Raw genomic sequence first — 10580 nt, 5'->3', positions numbered from 1 at the left:
ATCACCTCTGAGGCAGTTTGTACTCCTTCATAAACTGCTAGGATCTCCTTCTCTGTTGGCGTGTAGTTGACTTCAGATCCTCTGTAGCTTCGGCTCCAGAATCCAAGTGGATGGCCTCGGGTCCCACCAGGCACCTTTTGCCAGAGGCTCCAGGAAAGACCCTTATCCCCAGCTACAGGGTAGAGTACATTCTTCACATCTGGTCCTGTCCTGACTGGCTCAAGGGATACAGTGTGGGCAATCTCCTGCTTAATCTGTTCAAATGCTTGCTGCTGTTCGGGGCCCCAATGGAAATCATTCTTCTTGCGGGTTACCAGACAGAGAGGGCTTACGATTTGGCTGTACTCAGGGATGTGCATCCTCCAGAAACCTATGGCACCCAGAAAAGCTTGTGTTTCCTTCTTGCTGGTCGGTGGGGCCATTGCTGTGATCTTATCGATTACTTCTGTTGGGATCTGATGACGTCTATCTTTCCACTTCCCCCCCAGGAACTGGATCTCCTGGGCAGGTCCCTTGACCTTACTCTTTTTGATAGCAAAACCGGCTCCCAGGAGAATTTGGATGATTTTCTCTCCTTTCTCAGAAACCTCCTCTGCTGTGTCCCCCCATACAACGATGTCCTCAATGTACTGCAGGTGTTCTGGAGCCTCACCCTTCTCTAGTGTAGCCTGGATCAGTCCGTGGCAGATGGTGGGACTGTGTTTCCACCCCTGGGGCAATCGATTCCAGGTGTACTGCACACCCTTCCACGTGAAAGCAAACTGCGGCCTACACTCTGCTGCTAAGGGGATGGAGAAGAATGCATTTGCAATGTAGATAGTGGCCTACCACCTCACTGCCTTGGACTCCAGCTTGTACTGGAGCTCCAACATGTCTGGAATGGCGGCACTCAGGGACGGCATGACTTCATTCAGGCCATGATATTCCACAGTCAATCTCCATTCTCCATCAGACTTACACATGGGTCAGATGGGGCCGTTGAAGGGTGAATGGGTCTTACTGATCACCCCTTGGCTCTCCAGCTCACAGATCATCTTATGGATGGGGATCACAGAGTCTCGGTTCGTTCGGTACTGCTGACAATGCACTATTGTGGTGGCAATTGGCACTCGCTGTTCCTCAACTTTCAACAATCCCACAGCAGAAGGGTTCTTCGAGAGACCAGATAATGAATTCAACTTCCTAACTGCCTCTCTCCACAGCAACTATTCCAAAAACCCATTTATGTCCCTTGGGGTCTTTGAAATACCCGTTCCTGAGGTAGTCAATGCCCAGGATACATGGGGCATCTGGACCAGTCACAATGGGGTGTTTCTGCCAGTCCTTCCCGGTCATGTTCACCTCAGTTTCCAACATAGTCAACTCTTGAGACCCTCCCATCATCCCAGAAATGGAAATAGTCTCTGGTCCCACATTTCCTGAGGGCATTAATGTGCACTGAGCGCCAGTGCCTGGTATTCTTGTGGGTCTCACGATTCAGGTCATCAGATCCACACAGTCCAATAGACACGGTTGTCCCGTACCTCTACCTGGCTAGAGGCAGGACCCCTCTAACATTGGTCTTCATCCTGCCAATCACAGTTTTTTTTCCTTTGAATACCGACGGGAGGTACCTTCTAGCGGGTCAGATCCCTGCCCACAGGATACTGGTACTGCACTCACTTTCACGGACTTCTCTTTTCTTCTCTCTTTCAACTCTTGTACTCGGGCTGCTAGGGCACGGGTAGGTTTCCTGTCCCACCGCCTCATGTCTTCTCCATGGTCAGCTAGGAAATACCACAACTCAGTTTGTGAGGTCTGTCTGCTCTCTCTAGCTGGGGAGCATCTGGTTCTCACTGGGGCCATACGGAAGCTGTTTCCCTCAATCCTCTCTTTCAGTCTCTCCTGTTTATCTTTCACCTCTGTAGTTAGTGTCTTGAGGTCCTTAATCAATGTCTCTACAGTGGAGATGTGGGCCTGTAGTGGTCCTTCGATCATACTGTCATACAACTGAAGTTTATTTATTATAGACATCACTGGCTCTCGCTTCTCCCCAGCCTGCAATGATGTCAGGTAACTGGCATGTGTGGACAGCCCCGTACATGTGAAGCTCCATCACATCTGTGGTGTTCACTTAATCCCGTCAGGACCGTTGGTGGGTTGCCCATCTCTTCCAAACAGTACCTCCAACAGTGCCATTTCCCTCAGGCATAGGATCCCCTTCTCTATGGTCTTCCAGCCCTTTGCATAATGATGTTCCTGCAAGGAATCTCTGTAAATGAACCTAAGCAATTGTAAATCCAAAACTGAGGAAGTATGGAGAAAGGAAAAAATAACAGTCCTTTATTAAAGGATATATGTGTATTGGCAGAACAACAAAAGAACACAAAAACAACCAAACAGTAATCCTGTATCCAAAAATCCCCTTCAAAAAGGGAAACAGTTCTGCTTTTTGACGCAATTCTAACCACAATTGGGAGGGGGCGCTGTTGGATCACTGGAGGAGCAGAGCCTGCAGTTGCTCGGTAGTGGTCAGCAGGGTGCAGGCCACAGTTTACTTTCACAAGAAGGGCTCTGGCGGTTGCCGCGTGAGGCCCCGGTCGTGGGAGAAGCCGAAAATGGAGATCTTCCCCCCCCACCAAGAAGGGGAAGGGGAAAAGGGGAAAAAAACCCTCTTCCCATGAAACTCACACTGTCTGCAGCTGGCTGTGGCCGGGAATTCCCCCTTTTCTTCGATGACCACACGCCACTGCCAACATGGAAGCAGAGGAGGGAGAGGGTGACCTCCTCCTCAGAAAGTTCCTCTGCAGATGGGTCAAATCTCTCCAATGAAGTCCGAGCATATTTGGGCTGGGGGCAGAACAGGGTGCAGGCAATCTGGGGCCAGAAAACAGACAGATGACCAGGCCAAGAACAAAACAACCTTGGAACTTGTCAAACACACATCTTACCTGAGTTAAGGCAAAAGAGAAGTGTCTCCCATTTCCGAGGAGAGTAGAAAAAAAACTCATCACCCCTACCCGCAGCCTTAGGAAGGGCCATCAGCTTGGAATGCAGGCCTGCTAGTTAGTTCTTTTGTATGGGTCAATTACCCTATGCAAAACCCCTTCCTCCTCCCTTGTTCAACATCTTTCTTTTACAGCGAGGCAGGGGAAAGAAAAAAATTCCCTGCTTGGTTTTTTTAGAACAAGTAAACCTATGACAGATGTGTTTGCTAGAGTCTTTTTCCTTGAGAAGAACCTTAAACAAACCTAGAAAATTCAATATGAAGCATGAGAACAAGTTTGGTAAGTGTCAACTGCTATTCTAAAGTGTGAGAAACTTTACAGTCATACTAAAAATCCATATTTACTAAGAATCTTAAAAATTCCAAGACGTCAACATGAATTCAAACTTACCTAAACTAGTAGTCACTCACTCAACTCTAATTTAGTCTAGTCACTCCAGTTCCCAACTAGAACTTAATTTGACTACCACAGTAAAAAGCAATAAAATGTTTCTATAAATACATTAATAACAAAAGGAGTGCTAAGGAGAATCTCCATCCTGTATTGAATGCAGAGGGAAACATAGTGACAAAGGATGAGAAAAAGGGTGAGGTACTGAATGACTTCTTTGCCTCAGTCTTTAATAATAAGAGCAATTGTTCTCTGGGTACCCAACCCCCTGAACTGAAAGACAGGGATGGGGAGCAGAATGAAGCCCCCATAATCCAAGGGGAAATGGTCAGTGACCTGCTATAGCACTTAGACACACACGAGTTTACAGGATCAGATGAGATCCATGCAAGGGCACTGAGGCAACTGGTAGAAGTGCCCACCAAACAACTTTTGATTATTTTTCAGCAGCCCTGCCTAACTGGGGAGGTCCCAGATGACTGGAGGTTAGCAAATGTGATGCCCATCTACAAAAAAAGTCCAGAAGGAGGATCCAGGGAACTACAGGCCTGTCAGTCTGACCTCAGTGCCAGAGAAGGTTATGGAGCAGATTGTCTTGAGTGCCATCACATGGCACATACAGGACACCACAGGGGATCAGGCCTGGACAACATGGGTTTGTGAAAGACAGGTCCTGCTTGACCAACCTGATCTCCTTTTATGACAAGATGATCTGCTGGAGGGTAGAAAACCTCTACAGAGGGATCTGGACAGTCTGGATCAATGGGCTGAGGCCAATCTTATGAGATTCAACAAGGCTAAGTGCTGGGTCCTGCACTTGGGTCACACAACCCCATGAAACTCTACAGGCTTGGGGATGAGTGGCTGGAAAGCTGCATGGAGGAAAAGGACCTGGGGGTGACTGGAGAGAGGCATCATCAGGAAAAAAGTTGGCTACTGTTTGCATTCTTGTCCAAAGGAAGTCCTTGAAGAAAGAAAACAAATTTTTGGAAGCTCTCTATTTGGTATAATATCTAGTATTAGGATTTATAGGGATGTGAAGATTGGAGGGAAGGGAACAAGATACTCAAAGCCCTGATTTGAGGGCTTACTTAGTGGTTCTGCATAAAAATACTGCTGTCATGGTTTGAGATTGGCCCCCCCTCGAGAAGAGGGGGGTTCAGAGGTGATTGGGTGCCAGGGCAGTGTTCCCTGAAGAGCCAATCACCACTCATGTTGTTCGCTTCTGCTCAAAATCATATATACACAGCCCACCGGAAGTGGTTGGCAAGAGTTCTGCTGTTGGTGCCTGCTGCGTGTAGGTGTGGAAGGCCAGGGGGTGGCTAGGCTCCCTCTCTCCCCTCTGGGGGGGAGAGGGGAGCCCTGCGCCTCCCCCCCCCAGGTCTGCCTAGCTCAGAGTAGAGTTAGAGGCAGCATTTTGAGTGTGTGCAGTGAGGGAAGAGACTCACAGCCACCTGAACCTGACTTGAGGTAAGAGAAGAGAGCCAGGCTTTTGCAGCCAAGCCTCTTCCCCCTCCTTTTCTACAGCTAAGCTGTGGAGGGGGGCTTTTCCTTTCCCTCCGCTGGAAAGTGGAGGAGAGGCTCAGCATTGAAGCTGAGCCAAGTGGACGGGCTGTGGAGGTAGGCCTGGCGCTCGGGAGAAAGAGTCCCAAGCGAAATTGGAGACGGACCCCACCCAGAGAGAGAGAGAGAGAGATCACACAGCAGCAGGAGAGCAAGGACTCAGAGCTATCTTCCTGGACTTCATGAGGAGGAGAGACTACAACAAACAACTGGAACTTGGTGAGGGGGGAACGTTCAGGCCCAGAACACTCCCACAGAGGGACTGATTACTTTCCAGCCTTGAAAAGGCTCTTTCCTGGACTAACTTAAAGGAGGGGCTTGAAAGGACTGGTTGATAGAAATGTAATATATATATAGTTGTCTTTAGCTTGTATAGTATTTATTTGTGTAAATAAATGTATATACTTCCCCTTCCCCTATGGAAGCCTCTGGCCTGAAAGTTTCTCTTCAATAGTGTTAGGATAATTGTGGGAGGGGGTGGAGAAGCCTGAAAATTGGATTTTGGATTTCTAACGTGGCTCAAACTGCCACACTGCATACAAATACAGACTTGAATGCTCTAGAGAACTCTTCTTCTCATCCACCTGCTCATTGTTTCGATGCTCTTCAGTCGCACAACTGTTGGGTACATGAGCATCTACTTGACATAGTTTTACAACCAGGTTCTCTACCCAAGTAGCAATATTTGCCATAATTCAGCAGCCCAGATGGGTTTCCCTCTGTATTTCCAGTTATTCTGCTTCCATTGCTACAACCACTCCCACAGGGCATTTGCCACCATCCATGAATCAGTATAGTGGTAAAGTATTGGCCATTTTTCTCATTCAATAGTATCTAAAGCCATCTGGATGGCTTTCACGTCTGAAAACGTACTTGATTCACCTTCTCCTTCAGCAGTTTCTGTGACTTGTCATGTAGGACTTCACACAGTAGCTTTCCCCGTTTGATGTTGTGACAGGATCCATCTGTAAACAGGGCATATTGCTCTTCATTTTCTGGTAGTTTAATATACAGTGGGGCCTCTTCAGCATGAGTCACCTCCAAAGTTTTGTCCCTCTGGCCAGTCCATGATCCCTTCCAGAATTCCTAGGCAGTCAGGGTTTCCCATTCGAGCCTGTTGCATTATCAGTGTGACCCACTTACTCTATGTAGCATCAGTTGTATGATGTATAGAGGGAACCCACCCTTTGAACATCCAGCCCATCACAGGCAGTTGAGGTGCCAAAAGGAGCTGTGCTTCAGTACCAATCATTTCTGAAGTGGCTCAAATTCCTTCATATGCTGCTAATATTTCTTTTTCAGTTGGAGTGTAACAGGCTTCAGATCCTCTATATCCCCAGTTCCAAAACCGTAGAGATTGACCTCAAGTCTCCAGGTGCTTTCTGCCAGAGGCCCCAGGTAGGGTTGTTTATCTCTGGCTGAGGTGTAAAGTGCATTTTTCACATCTTGTCCTGTCAGGATTGGCCCAAGTGCTACTTCATGAACTATCTCCTGCTTAATGTGTTCAAAGGCTTGCTGCTGCTCAGGGTCCCATTCAAACTCATTCTTCTACTGGATCACTCAATAGAGAGGGCTTACAATCAGACTATAACCTGGAATATGCATTCTCCAAAAACCCACAACACTTAAAAAAGCTTGTGTTTCTTTTTCATTAGTTGGTGGAGACATAGCTGTTATTTTATTGATCACATCCATTGGCATATGATGATGTACATCTTGCCATTTTATTCCTAAAAAGTGGATTTCCTGTGCAGGTCCTTTGACCTTACTTTGTTTTATAGCAAAAACAGCTTTCAAAAGAATGTGGATTATTCTTCTCCTCTTCTCAAACACTTCCTCCACGGTGTTGCCCCACACAATTATGTCATCAATATACTGCAGGTGTTCAGGAGCTTCCTGTGTTCCAGTGCAGTCTGGATCAGTCCATGGCAGATGGTAGGGCTGTATTTCCACCCCTGGGGCAATCGATTCCAGGTGTACTGGATAACTCTTCTTGTGAAAGTAAACTGTGGCCTGCACTCTGCTGCCAGAGAGATCAAGAACACATTAGTAATATCAGTTGTAGCATACCATTTGGCTGCCTTTGACTCCAGTTCATACTGAAGCTCCAGCATGCCTGGTATGACAGCACTCAGTGGCAGTGTGACTTCATTCAGGCCATGATAGTTCACAGTCAGCCTCCACTTTCCATTAGATTTTTGCACTAGCCATATGGGACTTTTAAAGGATAAGTCTTACTGATCACTTCTTGACTCTCCAATCATCAGATCAACTTATGGATGGGAATCAGGGGATCTTGATTGGTGCAATGATTTTGCTGGTGCGCTGTTATGGTAGCAATTGGCACCTGCTGTTCTTTAACCCACAGCAACCCCACCAGAGATGGATGGATCCTCTGAGAGACCAGGCAAGCTAGACAGCAATTTAATCTTCTTTGCACTCAAGGCAGCTATATCAAAAGCCCATTAGTAGCCTTTTGGGTCTTTGAAGTACCCTCTCCTGACTTAGTCTATGCCAAGGATACATGGAGCCTCCAGACCAGTCACAATAGGATGCTTTTGCCACTCATTGCCAGTTAGGCTTACCTCAGCCTCTAACATAGACAGTTCTTGGGATGCTCCTGTCACTCCAGAAATACAGATGATTTCTGCCCCTTTGTAGTCTGATGGTATTAGACTGTGCACTGGTGTCCACTAGAGCTTTATACTCATGTGAGGCTGATGCACCAGGCCATCAAACCCACAAAGTCCAGTAAATCTGGTTCTCTTTCCTCCATCTGGCCAAAGGCAGGACCCCTCTATTCCTGGTCAGAATCTTCTTTATTTGATTTTTGTAACTGCAAACCAGAAGTCCCTTCATCAGGGTCAAAGGTATGATCAGCCCTTCTACTCTGCCCAACAGACACTGGAGCAGTAATTTTCCAGGATGGATGCTTTTAGGCTGTTGTTTTTCCTTGCAGTTCCTGTACCTGAGCTTCTAGTCTCCAGGTTGGTTAACCATCCCACTTCCTCATGTCCTCCTGCCGGTTACGCAGGAAGAACCATTGGGTTGCATGTGGTGTGCGCCACCGGTACCTTCTGCCTTGAACAGAAACAGGCTGACTCTTAATAGCTGAGACCTTGATTGAAGTGTTTGAGGAAGACCTATCCTTCTCAGCTTGCTTGGACAATTTTTTGGTCAGTTCCTTCACAGCTGAGACACAGGCCCACATGGCGAAAATGGGATTATCTTCATATACTCAGTTGTCTGACCAGTTCATCTATAGTTGGTGCCTCAGTGTCTGTCCAGCTGTAGTGGGTTGGCTTTTGGATTTTTTAGGTCTTCCTTAGCGACGGGGGTCAGAAATCTAAGGAAGTATTCCATATCATCCTTTAGCGTAACACAACATATAAATAAGGCAGAGATAAGAGAGTTCGCTCTCTCTTCCAGTGGCTGAAGGTGACAGGTCTTTCCGCAGACGGTCTTTGCTTGTATAGGCCAAGGCCTGCCTGCTTAGACCTGCCATTATCTCCGGTCCCTTCGGGAGGAGTGAGGAGTTGGTTGGTGATTCGCACAGTTCTGCTGTCTCATTCAGGGAAGTATTTAATTCATTTTTTGTTTGTTTGTTTGCTAGCTCTCTATTAGCAGTGTATATTTGGAGGGTATTTGCTTTTTTTTGGGTTTTTTTTATCCCTGTTTCCCCCTCCCTTTTCCCTTTTTTCCCCTCGGGATCTCCCTATTGTGTGTATAATATATTCAAATTGTATATATAATTGTAAATATATGTAAATATATATTTTTTATATAATCCTGCTTTCATTCTGACTTCCTTCGGTTTTTCTGTGGTTCTTTTTTTTTCCCCACTTGAGAGAGCGGGAGGGGGGAGGAGACAGTTTGGACTTGGCAAGAGAGCCAGGACAAACTGACACACACATTTTTCATTGGTGGCCCGTATGGGAAACACTGATTGTTTTGTTTAAGTTTGGTCTGTTTTGAAAATATTGTTGGGAAAGACAGCCAAACTCAGTTTTTGTTTTGTAAACTAATCTACTGTTTTGGGAACAGAGTCCGGGAACTCTGCCAGAGTCCGGGAAAACTGCCAAGAAAGCTTTGTTTGTATAAACGAAGATTTGTTTAGGAACACAGAGAAAGAATAATGGTAAACAATGGAAAGTGCCAACTCTGCCTTCTTTAGCCACTACTGCAGGAGCTCCGTAGATGACCCTAACAATGACCTCAAAATCGGCATTGCCTGACGGTCCCATAGTACAAGGGTTCTCCTTTTAAAGGCCATTTTACCCATTTCCTTTCTGATTTTGGCAATGTTTGTGCCTGTCCTGGGCAATCCCACAGGGAAACGTCCAGGCCCAGAGGATGAATGTTACAAGTACTTTTCTTAATTTCAACATCAAAGGCCTGGTAAAGGAGATCTCCATAGTTACAATGGGCTCCAATTATTATCTAAATTGTGTTGCAACAATACTGTTATTGATGAAGGTGATGGAAGTGTTACTTAAAATTCGAAGAATGGTGTTGTACTGCTTTCCCTGTTGTAGGAAAGATAGCACTTCAAAGGGACTCACTGGAACTTTGGAAAGGGCTGCGGACAGGCCATTCCCCGGGTGGCATGGAGCCTGGGTAGATTTCGGTAAATTAGTGGGGCATGTGTCACCTCCCATTAATTGGGAGTTCACGCCAGAACAAGTGTTTAATTCTGGTGAGATGGCCCGCTGTTTATTAGAAGGGTGTTTTTCCTATGAGGATCCGAATATGCAATTCTCCGCTTTGTGTTGGGGCCTGGCTAGTGCTTATCGAACTGTCGTAGACCACCTTCAAAAGGTTAAGGCTGGGACAGGAGCTCAAACTATGCCACCCGAGACTGGTGATGTTCTTGTTGAGTCTACAGGAAGTGGGGCGAAAACACAGCTTAAAGTCAATGTTGTTTCTACTAAGTCCACTAGAACTGGGACTCAAGCTAAAAAACAGAAAGTCATTGTTGCCCCTATAAAGAAAAAGAAGATGTGGACGAGGGAGACTGCAGAACCTACAGACCCATCTCCGTGATTGGAACGCATGGAAGAAGAAGAAAGAGAAGAAGAAGGAGGAGCAGAAGGACCTATCCCATCCACGCAGGAAAGAGCGGATGAAGGAGCAGCAGCAACGGACAAAGGAGCGGCTGGGAGCAAGGAAGGAGAGGCAGCAACGGATGAAGGAGCTGCTGCGAGCAAGGAAGGAGAGGCAGCAACGGATGAAGGAGCTGCTGCGAGAGAGGAAGAAGAGGCTGTGACAGAGCGACTGCAAGAGAAGAAGGAGCGGCAGCAATAGAGGAAGAAGCAGATGTCAGAGAGGAAGAAGAGGCTGCAAGGGAAGAGGTGTGCCCAAAAGAACTAGGAGCGCATCCAAAAGAAAGTAGAGCAGTATCAAGAGAAAAAAAGTCAAAGACAGTACAAACGACCCACGGTATATTGTCACTTGACGATTTATATCCTGACTACACATTCAGTGTTTTGGAAGGCATAAAGAAGGGATCAAAGCATTCCCCTTGAAACAGGAGGGTAAGCCCAAAAGAGTTAACTAAGAAACTTGGGCCTGCTAACAAGTTACTTACATCCATAACGATCTGTGCTTGTTCTGTTCTACTTACTGGACCAAAGCTTAACA

Source organism: Neopelma chrysocephalum, unplaced genomic scaffold, assembly GCF_003984885.1.
Source record: "Neopelma chrysocephalum unplaced genomic scaffold, ASM398488v2 Primary Assembly neopelma1_96606, whole genome shotgun sequence".
NCBI lineage: Eukaryota > Metazoa > Chordata > Aves > Passeriformes > Pipridae > Neopelma > Neopelma chrysocephalum.
This window is presented reverse-complemented; position numbering follows the sequence as displayed.